The sequence below is a fragment of the Crocuta crocuta genome, unplaced genomic scaffold, assembly GCF_008692635.1.
Source record: "Crocuta crocuta isolate KB4526 unplaced genomic scaffold, BGI_CrCroc_1.0 scaffold476, whole genome shotgun sequence".
NCBI classification, from domain to species: Eukaryota; Metazoa; Chordata; class Mammalia; order Carnivora; family Hyaenidae; genus Crocuta; species Crocuta crocuta.
Genome location: NW_027529528.1, coordinates 337,635 through 362,526, shown reverse-complemented (window position 1 = coordinate 362,526; position 24,892 = coordinate 337,635). Strand labels below are relative to the sequence as shown.

At 40.1% G+C, this 24,892-nt stretch overlaps 1 protein-coding gene across 1 annotated transcript in view; it reads left to right on the top strand.

Moving 5' to 3' along the window:
- The first annotated feature begins 18,547 nt into the window (after window positions 1-18,547).
- The window catches only part of SEMA3D (semaphorin 3D), a 198,393-nt gene continuing 192,048 nt past the window's right edge, over window positions 18,548-24,892 (top strand). Inside the window, exon 1 of the mRNA XM_077761204.1 lies at window positions 18,548-18,728. The gene's annotated coding sequence lies outside the window, so the exon portion shown is untranslated. The remainder of the gene's footprint in view (window positions 18,729-24,892) is intronic.

Below are 24,892 nucleotides of genomic sequence, written 5' to 3'. Positions count from 1 at the left end.
GTGGAGCGTATGGAAAAAGACCTGAGGGAGCAGGTGAGATGTCAGGGCAGCCTATCACCTTCTCAGTTCCCACTATTGCTTCTCCAGGCTCAGATTTCCAATTTGTTGATTTTTTTTACAAGGATATGATGAATTATTATTTTGGGAAATGCCAAATGAGCAAGAGACAAAATCAAAATTTTAAGGATTATTTTCTTCTAACTTTGGCATTTTATGAAAGATTCTTTTAAGTTTATTTATTTATCTTTGAGGGAAAGGAATAGCAAGCAGGGGAGAGACAGAGAGAGAGAGGGAGAATCCCAAGCAGGCTCCACACTGTCAGCACAGAGCCCAACGTGGGCTCGAACTCAGCACTGTTAGAGCGTGACCTGAACCAAAATCAAGAATCAGATGCTTAAATGACTGAGCCACCAAGGCACCCCTAAAGTTTGGCATTATCACGTGCTAATTTATTAACACCGCCTGTCCTGTTTCTTTGTGCAGTGACTCTATTATAAATTTGTAGTATCATACGGATGTTCACGTAGAATACTTGTTGGTTGCTGTGATAATCACAATGCAAAGATTAAGGCAAGGAGTACCTCAACTTGTTTTGACACATCTGTATGTTAAATTTTTAAAATTAAGTAATGTTTTACCATTGATGTAATTACTTGATAAATGTAACTATGTAAATCAAATGTTGATGATGTTTTGTAATTAGAAAAGAGTTACTAAACTTTCTTGTAAAAATTAGTGTGTGCACGTTTGAAAACTGAGTGCATTAGGAGGCACTGAGCATATTATTTCAATAAATGAAATTGAAATTTTGGGAGATGGATATTCACTTTATTCTGAGGTCAGGAAAAGAAAGAAGATATTGTCAACCAACTCTGTCAGTAGGCAGAGGTGGTGCTGTGACTAATTTATTAAATGATGTTTCTCTCCCATAGTATCTGACCAGGATAAAGACCGATCTCCCCATTAGCTCCAGAACCTGAAGTCTGGTAATAAAGATACTTCATTGAGACGATCCACAGATTAAATAATTTTAAAGATTAAAAAATACTTACTGAATATTTTTACAAAGTTAATTATTTTTATGAAGTTAAAATCATTGCCTTAACTTATATTTTTATCCATATTTGCATGTACCTGCTGCTTCACAAAATCACTTGAAAAAAAAAAACCCTTACTCCTTGGAGCTAGATATCTGGCAACACATCAATGCAATTGGCACACAAGAAAAAAATAAGTAACATTACAGAACTTCCAACCCTGATCTCCACTTTCATTGAATGAACATGTTATTCACCATTTTTGTGGAGTAAAATGATTGGGGAGGGTCAGAACAGCAGGCATCTCCTCAGGACCCTTTGCACTCCGAAACAGTATCATTTTGATTTCAGCAGACTGCTTTCTCTGCAAACAGCCATTGGATGTTATTTAGTATATGTTATCTGAAAGTACTGTATTACAATATTTGTTGAGCATTCATTTTTGTCTGAGAGTTGCTATTCTACCTTGTTGGAACAGCTTGTGCAAATAAATGCCACGGCAGTTATAAAACCTCTTCTTTCAGGGTGCCTGGGCTCTGATTCAGATCATGATCTCACTGCTCGTGAGTTCCAGCCTTGCACTGGGCTCTGTGCTGACACCTCAGAGCCTGGAGCCTGTTTTGGATTCTGTGTTTCCCTCTTTCTCTGCCCCTTCCCTGCCCGTGCTCTGTCTCTCTTTCTCAAAAATAAATAAACATTAAAACAAAACAAAGCAACAACCACAACAAATAGCCCTTTCTGCTTTTATGGAGTTTGGCTGAAGGAAAATGATGAAAACACCCCAATTTATTTCTACTTATGACCAGTACTTCTGTCATATGTCACTTTAACTATGTCACACATAACTAAAGAATGTGAAAAAAATTAAGATAGTAATTTCTCAATTAATAGTAATATTCACTGTACTTGGTGTATTGGCTATGACAATTATACCACATTTACTAAATTTCCACACTATAAGTAATGTTACTTTTGTGAGATCAAGAAACCTGTTGATAAAAAAGTGAAACAGGAACAAAATTTATTTGATATGGTGACAATCTATTAATCATAGAATCATGAATCCTGCAAAAGTTCAGATACAGCAAAAATCATATGGAAATATTTATTTTTTTTCTGTTTTATTTTTTTATTTTTTAATGTTTTATTTATTTCTGAGAGAGAGAGAGCATGAGCAGGGGAGGGTCAGAGAGAGAGGGAGACACAGAACCTAAAGCAGACTCCAGTCTCTGAGCTAGCTGTCAGAATGGAGCCCTAGCATGACTCAAACCCACGAACCCTGAATATCATGACCTGAGCCGAAGTCAGACACTTAACCGACTGAGCCATCCAGGCGCCCCAGAAGTAGGTATTTAGAGAAACAGCATGTTTGAGGCAGACACTGAGTCTGAAGCTAAATTTTAATGACCACATATTGTACCCAGTTTTCCATCTCCCACTCCAGGCCAGTGTCAGGGCTAGCCCACATTCTGATGAGGAAATGCCATTTAGATGATCTTCGGTCCATCTGCTCTGAAATCAGTGATATTATTTTAAGCATTTGAGTGTCTGACTTTAATCTTTAACCTCTAAAGATGCCTCATTAGCTTGTAGGTATATGTAACAAAAGTAACATTTTCAGAGCTCTTCAGGTTTCCTATTACCTCTCTGAGCCCTTGGTCTTCTCCTGAACACACAGTGTCTGTTTCCTGGAGCTCTGTAATTTGTTTCAAAACTCATGCGTAGAAAAAGGAAAACATTCTGAGGCGCCTGGGTGGCTCAGTGGGTTGAGTGTCCGACTTCAGTTCAGGTCATGATCTCAAGGTGCAGATGCGTGAGTTCAAGCTCTGAGCCCCGTGTCGGGCTTTGTGCCGACAGCTCAGAGCCTGGAGCCTGCTTGGGATTCTGTGTCTCCCTCTTTCTGACCATCCCCTGCTCACACTCTGTCTCTGACTCACAAAAATGAATAAATGTTTAAAAATTTTTTTTTAAAAAAAGAACAACATTTTGGCTGTAATGTTCAATGGTAAGACTTTGCAGTGAACTGTAGTTTTCTGATGCTGGATTTTCCTGAAATACAGTTGTCTGTTTTTTTCCCTCATCTTTTAACATTTCCAGAGCTAAGGTTGGCTTGCTGAACCAAGAAGTTTTACATGAAAAGAGTTATATATATTTGGAGATAATAAGAGAAGAAAGAAAACCCTGGTGATTTCCAGCCAAAGGGGATTAGACAGGAGAAGAGAGAGGTGCCTGGGTGGCTCAGTGGGTTAAGCATCCAACTTCAACTCAGGTCATGATCTCACAGTTCATGAGTTTGAGCCCTGCATTGGGGTTCCTGCTATCTGCACAGAGCCTGATTTGGATCTTCTGTCCCCTTCTCTCTCTACCCCTCCCCTGCTCGTTCATGTTCTCTCTCTTTCTCTCTCTCTCAAAAATAAACATTTAAAAGAAGAAAGAAGACGGGGCGCCTGGGTGGCTTAGTCGGTTAAGTGTCCGACTTCCGCTTAGGTCATGATCTCACGGTTCGTGGGTTTGAGCCCCGCGTCGGGCTCTGTGCTGACTGCCAGCTCAGAGCCTGGAGCCTGTTTCGGAGTCTGTGACTCCCTCTCTCTCTGACCCTCTCCTGCTCACGCTGTCTCTCTCTCTCTTCTAGAAAAAAAAAATTAAAATTAAAAAAAATAAAAGAAGAAAGAAGAAGAGAGAATGAAAGCAAAAGCATGAAGCACTCAAGTATATCCCAGTGTAGGCCTGGAGAGGGGAAAGTTTATTAGATAAGTCAGTTTAGAGGGAGGCTATGCCTTCAATCATGTACCAACCTGGGCACATTCACATCAGCCTGGTGGTCTGTCTGAGGGAGGCCCTCAGATATCATTTTCCTCCGAATCTGTACTCTTCATGGTAACCGGGTTAGAGACATAGGCAAGAGTCTGGACAGACTGCCAAGGAAGTTAAGATGTTCTAGTGAGAAACTCCACACTGACTGCTGCAGAAGAGACTGCCCAAGTTGTGGTCACAGGGTGGAGGACGCAGGTCTCAGAGTGCCTTGCAGAAGCAGGGAGCACCCAGGAAATCCTGAGATGGACTGGGGATGCTACCGGGTCTGATGAAATCAAGAGATCACTAGTTGCTCTCATCATGGAGTTGAGTGAAGAAGCCAACGGAGTAAGTCTCATTCACAGTGGTAGGGAGTGTGCTCTGCAGGACAGAGAAAGCCAGAGACGCTGTGTCCCCAGGCTTTGACACTTCCCTGCTGCCTTGAGGCTACCCAAGCATCAGGCCGTGATTTTAGGGGAAAAAATTGAAGGGAGGGCCAAATTGTCCCAGAGGTTGTTTGCTGCTTTATAGAGAGACTGAACACAACCTAAAAGGAAAGTTTAAGTTGCTGGTTTAGCTAAGAGATGTGAAGACAGAGGGGAAAGAAAAGTGAAAGAGATGGGAAAAGTGAAAAGGTAACTAGAAGGGGCCCCTGGGTGGCTCAGTCCTTCAAGCCTCCAACTCCTCTCTTAGATGGTTTGTGAGATCAAGTCCTGGGTGGAGCCCCTTATCAGGCTCTGTGCTGACAGCTCCAAGCCTGCTTGGGATTCTCTCTCTCTCTCAATCTCTCTCTCTCTCTTTCTGCTCCTCTCTCATGTGCATACTCTCTCTCTCAAAATAACAAATAAATAAACAAATAAATAAATAAATAAATAAAATGACAGGAATTTTGTTTTGTTTTGTTTTAACTTCCCTCTGATGACTGCTGCTACAATTCAATAGAAAATTTTTTAATACCTTAAGTTTATTTCAAGGTCTGAGGTTAGAGGAAAAAGATACCAAGTGAGGCTGGGAACCCAAGCCTCCTTGCAAGGATCTTCTTCTAAAAGCCAGTCGTAAGGATACCCAGTCTCCTCCACTGGGCAAGAAGCCCCTTCTCCCTGAGGGTTCCTGTCAACAGGGCACTCTGTGGAGGGAACAAGCACCCATCCCCTTCCACTGCTGGGAGTCCCCTCATGACGCCACACCGACAGAACTAAAAACGCCTTCTCCAGACAAATGTTAGCTCTGATTTAGCCAGGTTAGGTTGTATTGAACTGGCCTAGGTCTGGGGGCTGCTTCTAGGAAAAATTCGTTTCTAAGTCTCACCAAATCAATACATGACTTGAGGAGGCTATTTTCAAGTGGTTGACAGTCTGTTTTTACCATATTAGATCAATAGCTGCCATTTCAAAGGTCTATTCATTCAAGTGCTTTGGAGTAACGCTCAGTGAATTTCAAATGCCTTTAGCAAGTTGGAAAACTCAATGCCCTCAGATGACTAAAGCGGAAAAGGTCAATTAAGTAAGAATCTATTCTAGTCTACCAAGTGTCTTCCCTGTCAATGCCAAAACATGGATATATCTTTTAAGAGCTCAAAGGTTGCGAAAAGTCTTCTTTATTATGAATTATTTATACAGAAAGGAGTATTTATTTCTTTGCTTAATCTAGATTACACAAGACAGATAATTTTCGGCCATTTCTCAAACTTGAACTCTCCCCTGATTCTGTGGCCATTCCTTGAGTTCAGATCCTTACGACCCTAGAGTATTGTAATTATCTCTTAGGAGGACTGCTTGCTCCTAATTTCTCCCACTTCTGACACACGCTATGGGCAGGCAGTTCGTAAAGTGAGGAGCGTTGACATGACTACTGGGTTCACGTTCATTTTTTGCTTTGTTTTGGTTTGTTTTTTCCATCTCTCTCCTGTTCAATTTGTGTAGTTCTCACTTTCTCAGTCAGGCATCTAAAATCTTCTATATATCTTGCACATCTTGTTTTTCAGTCTTGTTTTCTACTCTACACTTTTATAGATCCTTATACCAGGAACCCTAGGCCTTTTCATTTTTCATTTAACACACTGTCCACATTCCCACATCAGGACTTTGTTCACTTGGCTTTTCTCATGAAAGAGCTTTACCTTGCAACCCACATACACCCCTACACTTCCCAGGTGCTTGTATTCTGTTCATCCCACAGTACCTTGCTCAAAAGTCATCTTAATACAGTCTATCTACATGCTTAACTTTATAATCTCTTCAGTACAACCTTAGGTTAGGTCTTTTTTTCTCTGAACTCCAATAGAGTTTTTGTTTAGTCCTTTTTGAACTGCTCCTTTCTATCCTCAAAAAATATCACAAAACTACAGTTCTGGTTAAATCTAACACTTCACTTAATCATCTCATGAAACATACGCTATGTGAATGTGTTCGTATTTCCCAACTGAATTAGAATAATAGCATAAAACTATACTGAATTTCTTTCCAGCACACCCACACTCTTCTGAATCTCTCTTGCATACCTCTTCTCTCTCCTTATTACACCCATTCCAAAGTCTACTTCGGCTACTGGTCGTAAGCCTACATTACTAGGAAAGGACAGGAGATAGCAAGAGACCTTCGACAAGCTCACACCAAGTCTCTCACCCATGGGCCTGCTTCTCAGTGCTCATAACTCTGCCCTCCTTCATTTTACCACAAATTCTCTTCATTCTTATCAACAGTAACTTTTCTACTTGGATACTAGACCTTACTCTCTGTTGTCTATGCAAAGACTTCGTTTCAGAAGTTCTTTTCTAATTCCAGGGAAACATACATTTTTCTATCTCTACCCTATACTATACTCTTCCATCAGTATAAAACCATAATGTAATTGTTTTTCTATGGAAAAAAAGGAAAACCTTCTGAGTTTCTGTAGAATATGGCAGCCGTCTACATCAGAATCGCTCTCCACAGCCTCTAAAAACCCAAATAGAGCAAGAAGGAGCATACATGAAACCACCACCCTTAACTCATTCCTAGATCTCAACAAGGACACAGAAAACACCACAATCTTTAATTTACATATAAGTAAGGAAATGAGTAAGGCCTTATCTGGAGCCCACATTGGAGCTAACGGTGAGGAGCATACTGAACAAAAACAAGGAGAGGGTGGTGGGGTGAGCAATGGCAGAAAACATGAATGGCCCATGAGAGAAAGAGTTCAAGGCTTGGATATCAAGGACAGATCACAGCATGGATGGCTGGGGAATTATGGAAGGGATTTAAATGTCCAGGATCAAAAATAGCAGTTTTGGAAAGGCAGAGTTTCTGGGACAGAGGTTGAAGGGTTGGTGCTGGCTGGACACAAGGGAATGAAGGGTGTAACTTTAGCATCTCATGGAAGCAAAGGAGAATTACAAAATCAGAAGACTTACCCATTCTCTCCACCCTTGAAATAAAATAAGCTATCTCTGAATAAAACTGTTTTTAAACCAAAGAAGAGTGTATTTTAGAACTAAAACACTTAAGAATCATCACACCCAAACTCCTCATAGAGAATTACCTGTTTTTGCTGGCTTAGGAAAATCTATTCTTTCAAAAAGAAGAGTAAGTTAGAAAATATACACATATATTTTTTCAATAAGTATATGTATATATATATATTTCACTAAAATATATATATGTATTTACGTGTGTATGTATGTATATGTATATATATATTCTGAAAAGAAAGCAGAAGATGAAAATCAAAACATTTTAGCTGATGAAAATTCCTCCCACTCAAAATAAACAATATTTAAAAAAAAAGAAAGGCAAAACAAAAGGAAATCAGGCAACATAAAAATAATACAAAAATATAACATTATATATAGTACATAGAGTACACAATATGATTAATATTTGTCAAAATAAATTAATCACATTGAATGAATGGGCTTAACCTACTGATGAAAAGATAAACATTTTCAAATTGGCTCACAGTGTAAAAGTTAGTTATATACTCTTTCATGAGACAAACCTAAAAGGAAGTTATTTGGAAAGCTAAATATAGAAGAATGGTCAAAGATGTATCAGGAGATATAAATGATAAGGAAGCAATTGGTTGTGATCCTGTAACAAATAAGGCAGAATAGGTGGAAAACATTCACTGGGGCAGTTTGTAATACCCAAGACCACAATACACAATGATGTTGGGTTATCTATGGACCGACTATCAGAACAACTGACTTTATACAGTAGAACCCACAGATGATGCAAAGGAGGTAGGGAACCACTAAAGTAGGAAACTACTACTCAGTGCACTGAAAATAAGGAGATTAAAAAAAAAAAGTTAAACAACACAACCTATAGGATAGACCTTATGGAAATACACAGAATAATAGGAAGAATACCTTCATCTCAAGTGCACGAGAAATAGACATTAAAATGGACCACATACTTCATCCTTCAAATCTCCCAAATATCTTTTTGGAAATTTATTTTAAATGTTTTATTTTTGATAGAAGAGTGAATGTCCATGTGTGGGGGAGGGGTGAAGAGAGAGAGGGAGAGAGAGAATTCCAAGCAGGCTCCCTGCTGTCAGCCCAGAGTCCATGGAGGGGCCAGATTTCACTAACTGTGAGATCATGACCTGAGCCTGTATCAGGTGTTGGTTCTTAACCGCTGAGCCACCCAATCGCTCTTCCCATATTTCTGTTAAGTGTAAAAATTACAAACCATATTCTGTTTCAGGGGTACAACGGATTTAGAAAATCACACGATTTAACACTAAACAGTAACAATAACAATATTTCTTTCTCCTGGAATTAAAAAGAACAGATCAATTCACCTTAACCAGAGAAAGAAAAAATAAAATAAAATATACAGAATTTCTGAAAAATAGTAATTCAACCTTACATATCAGATAGTATTGGCCCTAATTAAAATGATAATCAAAAGAAAATGTATAGCTTTACATATTTATAGTAACAAAAATCATATAGCAAAAATGCTTGACATAAAACAAGCATTTTGTTTTTCCAAAACAAAAGTAAAAAAAAAGGAGACCCTAAAAAACAGCAAGAACAAAATAATTAAATTTTGACCAAAAATTAATGAATTTTAAAAAATAAAGAAAACAGAAACATAATAAGAAATCACAACTGATAAGAAGCATTTAAACAAAAAAATGAAAAGCAACATTAAGGAAGTAAACCTAAATGAAATAGATAATGTTCTATTTATCTATTCATAAAGTTTACTTACATTTATCCTAGCAGAAATAGAAAGGTTAAATTTCTATAGGAAAAACAAGTTGTTAAAATTTCTCCTCAAGGGGTGCCTGTGTGGCTCAGTTGTTAAGCATCTGACTCTTAATTTCCATTCAGGTCATGATCACACACTTAGTGAGTTGGAGCCCTGTGTGGGGCTCTGAGCTGACAGTGAGGAGCCTGCTTGGCATTCTTTCCTTATTTCTTTGCCCCTCACTCATACACTCATGCACTCTCTCTCTCTCAAAATAAATAAATTAAATTAAATTTTGTTTTCATCAAGATATCAGGGACCAGGTAATAATTATAAGACAGTATTCATGAAGAAATCCAAAAGAATCCATGATAAAAGGAAAAAACAATAAAAGAATTCAGAACATTAGAGGAATATAAAATTAATACTTAGAAAGCAATTGTTTACATATATAAACAATAAACAGAAGATAAAGTGAAAAAGAAAACTCATTTACCATATCAGTAACAAATTAAAATATTTAGCAATAATGTTATTAAGAAACGTATAAAACCTGTATGAAAAAGCTTTAAAACATTATGGGAAAACACAAAAATAAACTTGAACAAATGCAGTGAGGTTCTTTGTTATTGCTTTGGAAGAGTCAAGGTCATAAAGACTTTTATCTTCTAATCTTGCATGGTTATTTTCTACATGAATGTTAGAATCAACTTGTTTACATTTAGGGGGAAAATGATTAACTATGAATCATACTATATGTATCTGTCTTCTTTCACTATTTCCTTTCTGAAATTAATGTATGTTGTTGGTACAATCGGAGCTTATTTTTTTTGCTGTATAACCTTCTATTTTATGAATTGTCCACAATATATTATCCATTGTATTGTCAAACGCAGTCAGCATTGTTTCCAAGGTAAGACTATTTCAAATAATTTTTCCATGAACGTTACTGTACATTTATTTTGATGAACATATCTATACATATCTATACATTTTTCTTGGACTTTATCTGTGCGTAGAATTCATGAGACACCTGGGTGGTCATTCGGTTAAGCCTTCGACTCTCAGTTTTGGTTCAAGTCATGATCTCACAGTTTGTGGGATTGAGCCCTGCATCCAGCTCTGCGTTTGCAGTGCAGAGCTTGCTTGGGATTCTTTCTCTTCCTCTCTCTCTGCCCCTGCCCTACTCAAGCTTTCTGTATCTCTCAAAATAAATAAACTTAAAAAAATTACTTGTCATAGGGTATACATATATTTAGTTTTTAGTAGATAGTGCTAAAGAGTTTTACAAAGAGATTTCATAAATTCACAATTCTGTCCAGTAAATTAGTATACTTTTTGGTTATTGGATTTACTTAGATCCCTTTAGAATTTAAATACTATAATTAAAAGTAAAGAATTGCAGAACTCTGGAAATGAATGTTATTAAAATTTTAAAGGGCTGAAAAATCACTGCCTGAGTTTACCTGAAAACCACTAAGTTAAATTTTCTGTTTTCAGGAAAAAATGAGGGTTTGTGCTGTTTATTTTAGCTGTTCTCTCTCAATCCCACGTCTGCCCTTTTATACACTGTCTGGGCCTGGGAATCTGAAAATTTCATTTTTGTACTACTTTGCCATCTGGCCCTTGTTAGATTCAGTCAAGAGAGGAAATGTACAGATCAGGAGGCAAGAAAAACACAAATGCTTTATGCTTCCAGCTCTCAGAATGCGGCAGGTGCTGGGGGCCTCTGGTAGTTGCAGGTGGAGAGTTCCACATCCAACATTGCAGAGAGAACACCTTGCAGCAACCCTGTCCTGGTCAAGTAGCTCATCTCAGCAGATCCAGGATATGCTCCAACATCAGGGCCAATAGTGCAGCAGCTGTTAGAGTTCAGTCTTCCACCTTGGAAAATTAGTAGTGTCCAATCTTCGAGTATCATTCTTCCTGTTACTCTTCCAGACTCCCTCCTCTCTTTTGTGGCTCCTTGCAACATCACTTCACTCAATTCCCTACATTAAAGGCTTTTGGTTTGACACACTTGGACTGATTTCTGCATTCATAATTTGGTCATACAGGACTTGAGACAGACTTCATGTTGGGTAACAGAAAAACGAAGTGACATATCCAAGCATGTCCATGGAGCACTGTTAGTAATAGCAAACTATTAGAAACAACGCAGCTGACCATCGACATAAGTAAGGACAAAACATGACATATTCACACAATAATATAATTTAAAACAATAAAAGAGAACAAAAACAACAGCTTACAAAATAGGGAAGATGAATCTTAGTGCTGAGTAAAGTAAATCACAGAATATTACCATTTTTAGGAAGCTGATCCTATTTATATAAAGTCAATGACAATAGCAGATCATGGAATGTATTAGTTAGAACCATATACATATGTGGGGAATAAAGGACAAGAAAATAAGCACTAACGTTAGACTATTGTTTACTTGTGTGTAGTAGGCATTGAGAATCACGGAGGGAGTACATAGGTAACTTTGAAGATACTCATAATATTCTAGTTCTTAAGTTGGGTGGCGTATTCTTGAGTATGAGTTCCGTTTTTGTGTGTGTGTGTGTGTGTGTGTGTGTGTGTGTACTATTTTTTGTATTTGAAATGCTATATAACAAAAGCAATTTTTTAAAAGGAAAGCATTTATTATCCAATCAAATTTGGAAAACAAAATTCCCATTACACATGTGAATTATAATGTATACCTAAATCTGTTTTCTAGACTTCTAATTGCTTTGCTTGATGATCTATTCACTAGCCAATACCTGTTTTAATACCATAATTTTATAATGTTTTGTTTTGTTGTTTTAATTTATGTGTTAATAGCTAATATTGGTGGATCATCATTTTTAATATTGAACATGCTATCAATAATATACTTATAACTTTATTATGGACAACTTGTCTTTTATGCTAATTAGTGAAATGTTAATTTCTTAATAAATTTTTAAGATGGCCATGGTTTTGTCTTTTAAAATTGGCTCTTGGAGCACCTGGGTGACTCAGTAGGCTAAGTGTGGACTAATTTCAGCTCAGGTCATGATCTCACAGTTCGTGGGTTCAAGCCCTGCATTGGGCTCTGTGCAGACACTGCTACAGGGGCCTGCTTGGGATTCTCTCTCCTCTCTTTGCCCTCCCCTGCTCTCTCTCTTTCTTTCAAAATAAATGAATTTAAAAAAATAAATAAGATTTGTTCTATTCTTAGAAGTTTTAAAAATAGTGAAAGTAGAGACAATTTTTTAAACAGGTGTATAAGCATAGACTTTTAAGATGGACATTATCAGCAGAGACATGAATAACATTTGGAAAGTAAAACTTCTTTTACATAGGAAAGACAATTTTGCTGAGGTGATGAGAACATAAATTTTTAGTATTAGTTGAGTATAGTGTCTATCTTTCTTTACTAAGTTAAAAGTAAATAAAATTTAAAATCTTGAACTGTTTTATGATTGTTTTTTCAAATGATAATTCAAATGAAAGTATATCTGTGCTTTAGGGGTCAGAATGGTCATAAACTTAGAAGAACAGGATTCCATTTTAGCTTGTAACTGAGAAAAATAGTAGTTCCATGTATTAAATTGGGCAGTTTGGAAATTGCATTTTTCTTTCTGATATGCAAATTTTGATCGGGTTTATTTCTGCAGTAAGGTGCTATGCAGATTGGGAAATTGTCCACCGGTTCCCTTAATACACAAGTAGATGCAATCAAATGAAAAATGTGTGATTTAAGTCGCTTGACACTAAGTTTCCTTGCATGTAAAATGATAATAATACTGTTTTTTTTATGTTTTATTTATTTTTGAGAGAGAGACACACAGCGTGAGCAGGGAAGGTCAGAGAGAGGGAGACACAGAATTGGAAGTAGACTCCAGGCTCTGAGCTGGCTGTCAGCACAGAGCCCGATGTGGGGCTGGAACCCACGAACTGTGAGATCATGACCTGAGCCAAAGCCAGATGCTTAACCAACTGAGCTACCCAGGCGCCCCATAATACTGTTAATCATAATAATAATAATAGTTATTATTATTACAGGGTTGGACTAAGGATTTAACATCCTGGCCTGTTATAAACCTTTAACATTCACTTTGTTACTAAATCATTTAAATCACAGTTATGTGAAAGTCCTTCTCTTGACCAATAAAGGTCACTTACCATTCAACACAACTCCACTTTTCTGTTTCAGGAAAACACAGTGGGCATTTTTTGTCATAACATGAAATTAATTGTATCCGCAAATCATTGGATGTAACATGTTTGTTATACCTTCATTTCTGAGTAATGTAAAGGGAAAGAAGAGAAAAAATATTCAAAGAATGAAAATCACCATTCTCTTAACTGCTTCATATTTTACTTTTTCTCAGTGGAAAAATAAGCATTATCCTACAGTTAAAGAAATATTAGAGGCACAAATACAGTAGGGCAGGAAATTTGAATTTTCTCCTGTTTGTGGAAACTGATAGTTTAAGTCTGTCCAAAACAAACCTCAGCATTTAGGAAAGAAATTCTATCAACGCATTTATTTGAAAGGCATTTTTATAAGATCTGAAAGAATCTGTGGGTTATTTTGGAAAACGTTCCCCACTTTTAGGGATACTGATTTCGTTGTGGCTAAGTAGCTGTATATGACCTTGAACAAAGCAGAAGACTTGGAATGCCTTCATGCTGTCTCCATGGACCTGTTCTTTCCAGTTACTGCAGAAAGGAATAGTTTAATTCCACTTGGAAGATAGGTATGTTTGAGTTTTAGGAAATAATAGAGTCCTGTTGATTTGTTGTGAACTAGAACAAATAAGCCACAAGAGGGCATATTTTTCTAGGTTTCATCACCCTTATACAAATAAGGCTTGCCTTGATTAGGTATCACAGGAATCCCTCTCCTCCCCCGTTTTCTTAGAAGAATACATGATTTCTAAGTATTCTCTGAGAGTGGGGTGGTGGTGGTAGCAGCATAGAGTATTAAGAAAGCAAACTCAAAGGTGATTTTCTTTCTCATACGATATGTAAGAAAGGTGCTTGTTTTTCCTTAAAATCCTTCCCTGGGGATTGTTTGTTAATGTAAGAACACTGTTAAAAAAAGAAAGGAAGAAAAAAAACAAAGAGTCATTTATTTGACTATAAACTCCTCCATCCTGCAGCTAACTGGGCTCCTAGATCAGGCACAGAAAGGCTTCCCAACTTCTAGTGAATGTTCATAGTCACGGAGGTTTTCTTTTCTGAGGTCTCAGGACTTGTGCCAAAGGGGTTGGGTTGTGTTTTTATTTTTATTTTGAAGTGCATTCCTGCTGAATTTAATTATTCACCACACCCCAAACCAGCTAAGTAAATATAACCTTAAGATTCTGGCTTGGAAAGGATTTGAAAAATAGCTGATTTTTTTTTTCCTTCTTCTTCTTCAAGTAAAGTCTCTATAGCAGGGTGCTGTATGATAAAGGGCATAGAGCAAGAGTTAGAAAGGGCTGGGTGATTACTCCATCGTCTTGGCTTTGCTTCCCTCGTGTATCACGTGAGGGCCAGAAGGTCTCGGAGGTCTCTCCCAACTCTGAATGTTTATGATTATTTATGATGTTAAAAGAGCTTAAAACTCAGAGACATCAAGCAAAGTTGTGACAGTTTTACATCCTGATTAACTAACCATAAACTATTGTCTGTCTTTACTTAATGATGAGAAGCAGAGATACATTTACTTCTGAGAGTTCTGTGTATGTATAATGAATTCTGAAGATGAAAGGTGTGTTCTTTGCCAGCACTGAGCATGATCTAATGATCTTAATACGTACCCAGCTAATGATCCAGTGATAAGTGGATTGCCATGATCAGATGAAACAAATGGAAAAAAAAACATACCTGAAATTTCTAAGGGGAAAACACCTGATAGAAGAGGAGGAAGTGGGTGAGGTGATTCAACTCCTGCCATCACTTGATCCAGTTAGACATAAACTAAGATAGACTCCAGTTTTCTCAGATGAGATTAACAACATTTGTCTGTTGGTACTGACATGTTAGCACGTGGGAAAGCATTCACAGAGCAGTATTTATTATAAGGCAGAGAGGGTTTATATCTCACCAAAGTATGACTCGTTTTATTGATGTGAACACTCAATGGCTGGAGTTTGATCTTCCATTTCCTTGTCTCTGCACGTAGAACTTTGCAGTTTCCTTTACCAACCTTCTTTTTTTCCCTTTTAAACTCACCAAATTTTCTTTCTTTTCCTTTTGTGAATAGAAGACAGTATAGAGAGAACTAGAATTATAGATTTTTGTTGGAAAAGAACAAGCTACTACCTTCTACTGAAAGTGCAGCCAAGTCCTCTGAGATCCTGCTACATTTAAATTCTGCACCCAGCAATTATCCTTCTTCTGCCTTCTTGGCAGAGTTAGCTATATGGGGAGTTGGAGAAGCCCAGAATATACCTATTCTACTCTTACCCATCCCTGCTGTCTTTTCCAGTGGCTCCCAGCATAGATTCTTGAAGTTGTACAAATAGAACTTTATTCTTAGGCTTCACTAAGTATCAGAGCGTAATCCTGTGAGAAATAGTGTACTTCACATAATCTAACACATATCTTCTACTACATTAAGCATTAAAATGCAGTCTTTTGACAGATAGCATATTTCATAAAATCTAACACATATCTACTACCATACAGTAAAAATGACTTACTTAAATTCTATCTGAGCCCTAATGGAGATGGGTGAGGGGTGGTACATCACAGAGTGAGAGTATGGACCCTAAAGACACGTTTACTTATTCAAAATATTTTCCAAGCACATAAAACGTACTTTGTTCTTTTTCTTCCTTTCTTTCTCTTTTTTTCCCCCTTCCCCCCCCCCCCCCCCCCCCCAAGAATGAAACAGGCATACAGCAGCAATTAGGTAGTTTTAACTGGTGATGTACACGTCTCTTTCTGTGTAATGAAGGATCATTTCTTGAATCACGAATAGTCACCCTTAGAGATACACTAAACTGTGTAATACACCTTACATTTTAACAAAACTTAATGTCAAAAAGACTTTTCCCACTAGGCGTTATTGTAAGGATTTAGATAGGGGATTAGCCCTTCAGGACAGATTACCAAACGGCTTTTGAGGACAGTGAATCCCAAACTCCTGGAAAGGGCTGCAAAACCACGCAGAGGAGATCCCAAATGGTTCGCAGAAGTTCAGAAATAAATGCAGTGACTGATTATCATCATCATAGCCACTGCTTTCAGTAACTACTTTAACCCCCAGATATTTGTTACACACCTGCCATATGCAAGACACTCAGAGAAGTACCCTGGAGACTACAAAGCCATGGACCCAGCTGAGGCCATTTATCACAACTATGGGCAGAGCGGTTGATTCTGCCTGCTGCGTGCTCAGAGCAATTAAAAGGGAGGAAAGCACAGAACCCAGTTTCCAGATGTTGTCTTCCCATGGTATGCTCAGGATGGCCTGGTACACGCAGCCTAAATTTCAAGTCAGGGGAATCTGAACCAAACCAGTTCGATACAAATTCATAGGCATTGTTTCAGCGGCTGGGGAAACAAAGATAAAAAACAACCCGCACTCTTGAAGGCGAGGAGGGCACATGCATAACTAATTATGACATAACATGAAAAGAGCTTATAAGACTATTGAAATCAAAGTGCTTGGGGAAAATGGGAGAGAATGATTAATTTTGTAGGAGCTTTGTGGAAAAGGTTGAAAGAGTAGCAAAGGGAGATGGTGTCTGGCTTGAGTCTATGAAGATTGAGTTTTGACAGGAGGGAAAAAGGGAAAAAGGAAATCCAGTGAACTGCAATTCGAGTTAAACAAAATATTCTGGCCAATAAACTGATAACATTAGTAGACAACGAACAAGTAGAGGGATTTTAAAAGTCAAAAACTACTTAGCATGAACCCACTATGTGCAAAACCCTTAGCTATGTTGTGGGAGACAAAAGAGGTGTTTGGTCCTTACAGTGAGCTTGCAATTTGGATTGAGGGGCATTGGTATAAACACATAAAATAAAATAAAATACATAGAAATATGCAACAAGCCCACCGAGGGTACGGTTCGTTACAAAAACAAGTGCTATAACATTAAATACAAAGCATTGGAAAAAAAAGTTGCTATAGGTCGGAATAGTCTGTAGGGACTTAAACTTTCCTGTATCTAAAGAGGAAAATTATGGGGTTGGTTGAAAGTCAAAACCAAGGTTACAGAAATGGGGCAGCATGAGACACAGGAAAGAACGTTGGTCAGAGTTAGGAAACTTGAGTCCCTCCTGAGCCTGGCTCTGCCACTAACCGTCTGCAACTTGAAATGACTCATTTAGCTTCTGTGGCCCTCAGCTCTCTGCTATTGAGGGGAAGCTGAATGAAGAGTCCCCTCCCACCTTCCAGTTCTTCCATTGTTGCTATTGATTGCTCACTACCCTCAAACCAAACACCCCTTGTCATTTGCCAAAGGGGCTCTGGGACCTTACAAGCTGTGCCCTTAAATCAAGCTGACACACGCAGAATCCTGGGCCTGCTTTTTTTTCTGCGGCTCTCCTCCAAGTCAGCTTTATGTTTGGGACTAATAAGTGCAAGGTGTGTGACTCCAGACCTAAAGTTCCCGTCACAGAAGGATTGACCTTGCAGCTAACCAGGCCCAAGCTTCAGGACGCATCACTTGCCCTTTCCACGACCCTGAGGGCAGCCCGACAATAAATTCACCTGGTCGTTTTTGTAAAATCTGTAGAAATTAAACCATTTCCGCGTTGTTTTTCTTAAAGGGGATGTCACCTCCAAATTGTGTAAGTCCCAGGCTCCACAAAATTTGGATCCACCCCTGGTCCCCATGTACTTCAGTTTCCTATTGCAAGACCAAAGTGTGTACAAATCTACAAAGGAAACCTCCTGAGACAGAAACAGGTTACACATTCCTGTTGGCCTGGTATGAGGTAAAGAGGAAAGAAGACTTACATCTTGGGGGTTTTGCCCTTCCCCCCTCACTCCCCCCGCCTGCCTTTCTGGGGGTGCCGGTCCCTTAGCAGAGGATTGGTCTCCAACACTCATCCTAATGGCTAGCGGCCCCGGGTTTTTCATACTGGAACACAGGTACTCTTTTTGAGGTTTTGCTGACTTTTTTGGACATTCTTTGTCCCGTCTCTTCCGCGGGAGGTCCGTACGGTATAGAGTACATAGGTCCCAAAGGCAGCCAGCCAGACGTGGGCTCAAACGTCAGAGGCTGCCGCCCAGACAGTGCACGGGGTGGCCAGTCCGGAAAAACATGCCAGAGCGTGGCCGGAGCCACATTTAATCCACGCTGCTGACAGCCTGCGCGCGGGCAGGGATCGACTTGGGCGCGCTGGGGAGGACTGGCGTGCGCAAGGAAAGGGGGGCCGAGGGCTGGGGGAGGAGATCGGAAGGGGAGAGGTAATCCCCGGCGTTTTGAGCATCCCCTTTTTAGAAAGACTGAGTCTCTCCCAGGACAGCTGCTGCGGTCACACCACAAACTTAAAAGCCGCCCTCCGGCTCGGAGCGTGCCTTTCCTCGCCACACTCGCCTCCCCAAAGCTNCGGCCGCAGCCTCCGCGCTCCGCCAGGGCCGCCGGCGGCTCCGCGGCTCAGCCAGGGCTGCGTCTCAGAGGAGCTCGCGCCTGTGCCCCGGGTCGCCGCCGCGCACGCCCTCAGCCTGCATCCCCGTCCTCGGTTCCTGAAAGGACACCCGGCCCAGAGAGAGGGAGAGAAGAGTTCGCGGCAGGTAAGGCTGGCTTCGGGTCACCTGCTACCCCAGGGGGAGGGCGCAGCGGGGAGCGCAGAGTGAAGCCGGGGTGACTGCGTTTTGGGGTGGCCGTGGGTCTCAAGCGGGATGCGTAGCCCCAGGAGATGAGGAACCGTCCTGGGACAGAGAAAGCGCTCCGGAGCGGACGGGGTGGGCGCGCGAGGGAATCAGTGCGCCTAGGTGCGGACGGCCTGTGCACGCCGCGCCGGGGACAGCGTGGCGGCGGGGACGCGGNCGCCTCAGCCTCAGCCTCCCGCCGCCAGCACCGCGCAAAGTTTTCCTCCAGAGACGCTCCCGGGAACTTCCCTCTGTTCCTCGCTCCCTCCGCGGCCAAGGCGGTAGCGAGCGCGCTGGAACGTGTCCTGTGGCTTCCGCCGGCTGCAGGTTCACTGGGAGACGCGACGGTGGGGACCGTCTGGGGAGGACTTGACCAAGGGCTTGCACACTCTCGCTCCCCCCCCCCACCTTTCCTCAGGGATGGGGGAGGGGACGGGGGGGGGACCCTGGCGATTGTTTTTGTTGTGGCTTCGGGAGAGGGATGGGCGATGCCTTTTCCCCCGCGGAGGAACCGTGACGCTCCGTCTGATGGAAGCGCGCATCCTTCTAGACCCAGAGGGTAAAGTTGGAGTCAGACACCAGCCACGAAGCCGGCTGTCTGGGAAATGCTGGTTATTGCAAAACGCACTCTTGCTGGAGCGGGGCATCCCTTGGTAGCCTCGGCTTGGCTCGGCTCCGAGTTGACTCCTGCTGGGAATTTAACGCAGTGACTCTACCCCCCCCCCGACCCCGGGTGTCCCCTCCTGGCCCCCTGCCGGCCCGCCCGGAGTCGACGCGTTAATGGGCTGCCCGGGCAGTGCAAGGGCTGTTTTCGGCACCGGCAGTTTCTTCCCTGGTGGCTTGTGTTCAGCCTCGTGGGCCGAGTTGCTCGGCTTCCGTCCCAGCGCGGAGGGGACCTGACTGCAGGAGGAGACCGTGCGCTCTCGCCCGCGAGCTGGAATCCAGGGGACCGGACGCGCGCCGCGCGCCCCGCAGCAGGGCCACTGAGGTCCCGCGTTCCTTGTTACGGACATTGGAGTTAAAAAGGCGAACTTTTCTCCATGTAGCCCGGAGTGAAGCGAGGACTCTTGTCCACCAAAGCCCCTCCCATCCTTCCTTNAGGGGTGCTTGAAGTCTCCTGTAGCCGGGAAGCCTTCTCTTCCTGACCGTGTTTGTGGGGGAGGGCCTAACGCCGAGGAAAGGGTTGAGGGGGGAGTGGAGAAGGGATGAGACCCCCTCCTGAGTCTGGTGCTGCTGTTGTGTCACCATGGCAACCGCCAGGGCGAGAGCGGTCAGAGCCTTATGGGTTCCGCACGTGGAAGGAAAAATGTGGAGGGTGGGGAAGGGAGAGAGCCACATGTCATCACTCCAGGGCTGCCTTCGCGTCTCCAGCTCTACCGAGGCCAGATATCGAGGAGATGAGCAGGGAGGGCTGGGGTTGGAAGTGAGCAGCCCCAGCGGGGGGAGTTGCTTCAATTCTGTGCAGCCTTGAAGTCTTTGGGCCTCCGCCCAGCAGTTGAAGCTGGCCAGAGGAGTCGCCGCTGACAAGCTCCAAAGCGACAGTCCAGGTCAGGGAGATGGGAAAAGACCTTGGCCCTTGGAAGAGAAAGGCCAGGAAATACAGGAAGGTGATGTGGGAAGAGATAAGAAGAGGGTCAAGAGGTAGCTGAGAGACAATAAAACGGTACTGATTTGGATTGCCAACATTTCAAATGGAATTTGCCCACTTATGAAATGGAAAATTGGTGGAGATTTATCAAACACGTATTGCATTGCAGGTGCTTAATACATGATCACGATTAATAGTCCCAACAATATCACACAGAGTGTCATTCTTCTTATTTTTTAGGTGGAACAAAATAAGCAGAGACACAAGATTAGAAATGTGTGGTGTCCCATTTTGTTTTTGCCATCCTAACAAAGAATCGTCATCCTTAAGTACTTAAAAATGGAATAGAGGGATAGGGGAGTAGATAAAGCAGTTATTTTCATTTTAGAAATGAGAATAAGGAGATGTAGAAGTGTTCATTGGTATGTCCAAATATAAATTAGTAGGGGCAGGGCTGAGCCTGCACCTATTTTCCCGACATGTGGCTTACCTTTCAGGGACTTCAGTGTCCCTGGAGGCTTTCAGTGTCACCACTTAAAGAGAGGACGTTTCTAAGATCCCTTCGACCCTGCATCTGTATATGATAATTTACTAGGGAAGAACACTTAAGAATTTAAATGGAATCCATCACTGAGGATTGGTATGGACCACATCAAGCGTGTAGGCCGAGAATCATATGCATGTGATATTAATAATCTATATTTACACAGGTCTGTTGTAGTATTTAGGAATTATTTAGTGACTTTAATAATAATTGGAGAGGGAAAATGAAAACAAAGAAACGTATTTTATCAAATAGCAACCCAATGGCTGTATTGAGAAAATTTCCTGAGATTACTGGAGTTTTCCTCAGTCTATTTATTGCCTTCATGACCTGAATACCTAAAAACTTACTTCATATTTTGGCACCCCTGTTTCACCTTTGTAAAAGTCTGCTGTCTGTCCATTTAGGAGAAGTAATGATGTGACTCCTGTTACCTTCCTGACTCTGTGAGGGGAGCAGATCATTGTAAAGTGTCTGACAGTGCAAAATGTTGTAGAATTAACAGGAAATTATAATCAATACCAGCAGAAACTAAGGGTAAAAGGTAGAGAAAAAATTATGTGGCTTTTTTTTTTTTTTTGCCTTCTTGTAGAATTGCCTTTGTAGGTGAGTCTTAGTTAACAAATTTGCTTTATATTTTTACATCGGAAAAATGCACAAAGATAAATTGAATTTTTAATTTCTGTGTGTGTGTAGGGCTGGTAAGGGTAGGAGTAGGAATTATTTTTGGTGGCAGGGAAGGTCAGGAATATAAACAATTACAAAGACAGAGGAAGTACATGTACTGTTTCCAATGACAGGCTGACAGATCGACTATAGGTCTGAACTTGAGTCATGGAGCTGAATTACTCTCACATTATTTCTTTTCCAGAAGTAGGAAGTACATTGGGGTTGGGGTTAAACTAAGGCAGGAAGTTTCAAGATACCTCATTTTTATTCTTCATACGGTGTTCTCATTCCATTACATGAGCACGTGTTAACCATAAAAAGCCTTATCATAGACCTGAAGATGTTTCTGAAGAGGTCTTCTGGAATTGGCAGGTATCTCTGTGGATTGGTGTTTGTATACTGCTTGTAGAGAGTTACTGGATTAAGTTGTCACCATTTTTAGTAAGTATTTGGAATATCACCTTTTCAGTCTCAAAGAAAAAACATTCTAATTGGTGCTGGCTTAATAAACATTAGTATGTATTCAGGTTGGTGTTTTTTTTTTTTTATGGCTTCATTATTTTGAGAAAAACAAATGTGATTCTGAACCTTATTGTTCTGTCTGGGAAATCTAATGGTGTGCTGGCATATATTCTCTGGGAAGCATTCTTGTTCAGTTAATAAATGATTGATTTAATGAATCAGAGTGACCGTAGCTCTGTTTTGAAAAATTATTATTCTTTCCATAAACACCTGGAGCTAAATTACTTGAATAAAATAGTATTTCAACACTCAGCAACATATTCCTTGAAAGAAGAAAAGAAATCTCCACACTTGTAAAATAAGTAGGAAGAACAGTAATAATAATGACAAAATTATTAATCAATTTCTTCCTGCCTCAAAATTTGTTTAAAAATACTCCACTCATCGAGGAACCTTGGCCAAAATCCTTTTTTATTTGTACATCTTCATCATGCTTTTCAAGCTAATATTCTGAGCGTTTAATAATTTGTTTACTTCTTTCCTTTTGTTGTTTATGATTCTTGACTAGATCATGAGAACTTTGAAGGAAGAAATTGGCTTTTAACTTTTTATACCTTCAGGTTAGTACAATGCTAAACATATTCTCTATGCTTAGCACATACTGAAGTCTAATTCTTTATCTAACCAGCTAATACAGTGATTTTGAACCTCCTTATTGCCTATGAAAAGTTAGATTAAAGGGCTTTGGTATTGTACTTTACTGTTTCAGAAATTTTTAGGAAGGAGGGTTTTGTCTTACAGATGAGTCTTATCCCATCATAGAAAAAAGTGGTGAGATGCTGAGTGTGTTAACCTAGTGCATAATGTACAGAAGTGGTGTAATGACCGTGTGACACAGGCACATAAAAATTATTATTATTAAGAAAATGTTGCACACTATGAAAAGTTATTATTTCATTTTAATCTTTTTGAGTTTTTTAGAAGGACCCAGTTTACACATGAGAATCTACATCATCTGTGTGCCTATTAATTCACCTTAACTTTAGGTACCTAAATAATAAGAAGAAAGAAGGATATAGCTAAAGCAAAATTCACTATGAATAGGAAATACACTGATAAGCAACTACAACAGCTTTGAAATGATTTTGAAATTTAATAATAATGAGACATACTCAAATAATTACACAATTATAGGGGTGCCTGGGTCTCTCAGTCAGTTGAGTGTCTTACCCTTGATTTCAGTTGAGGTCATGATCCCAGGATCATGGATGGAGTCCTGCGCTGGGCTCCCTGCTGACGGTGGAGTCTGCATAAGATTCTCTCTCTCTTTCCCTCTGTCCTTCTGTCCCTGCTTATGCTTTCTCTCTCTCTTTAAAATAAAATTGAAATAATTAGACCATTATAAATATAAATTAAAAACAGATAAATAGTTAAGTGCTTCAAGAAGCTCAAATATATAATGAAGCATAGTGTTCATACTTATATTTTAAGTGATTTTAATGATTTTTCTGTCTTCATTAATATTTGATCATTCATATCCATGTTAATATTATTCAATAATTTTTAAAAATATTTTTATTTATTTCTAGGAGAGAGAGAGAGAGAGACAGCATGAGCAGGGGAGGGTCAGAGAGAGAGGGAGACACAGATTCTGAAATAGGCTCCAGGCTCCGAGCTGGCAGTCAGCACAGAGCCCGACGCGGGGCTCGAACCCACGAACCGTGAGATCATGACCTAAGCGAAAGTCGGACGCTTAACCAACTAAGCCACCCAGGCCCCCCTTATTTAATAATTTCTAATGTCATGAATTGTGAGCCAGGCTGTCTTTAACAGATTGGCTAACCTTTTACTGGTGAACTTAAGACAATTTGCCCATTGTTTTGCAAAGCTCAGCAAGCTACAAGTATTACCCTCCTATAGAAATGTGTAAAATAAACCAAGAGTTAGGTGACTAGAAGAGTCTGTGTCTATGTGAATCTATCATCTTTTTAAAGATGTAATGTTTTCTTCAGAAATTAGGAATAAGTTATGTCCCTTGTTTCTTCTATAGGTAATTTAACATAATAGCTTCAACTTTTAGTATCTATAAAGCACAGTCAGGTAATTGTTAAATAATTGTAAATCTGATGTAACAATAAAAAATAAGACACCAGTGTTTTTATTAATGTTTATTTATTTTTGAGAGAGAGACAGAGCATGACTGGGGGAGGAGCAGAGAGACAGAGAGCCACAGAATCCAAGACAGGCTCCAAACTGTCAGCACAGAGCCCAGTGTGGGGCTTGAACCCATGAACCTTGAGATTATGACCTGAGCCAGAGTTGGATGCCTAACTGACTGAGCCACTCAGGTGCCATGACACCAGTATTTTTAAAACTGGTGGTTATTAGTGCTTCCTATTAGTGAGTTCTACTACCAAATCACAGGAAAAAAGGAAACATTTGCTATATTTTTCTAACTAAATAGACTTAAGCATCATTAAATGGTACTATTACTGCTAAGAACAAAGTCAATAATATAAAAATGTCTAAATTACTGAGCATCTTAAAAAGAAGTATAGTACTCTTGCTTTCATGAAAAAGAAGTAAAATTGTGTAGGTATATGAAGGTGACATTATTAATCTACCATCAGATAAAGGTCCAATTTACTTTTTCTATACTAACTATGCATTTTACTAGTGCTCCTCTTTAATTAATCTCTTACATATCTAAAACACCTTTTAAAGATTCTGGTGTCATATTTAGTCCACAAATGAGGCTACATAACTGATACCTAATTAGTGACTTAAACATTAGTAGTTTCAAATATACTGGATTAGCAGAAA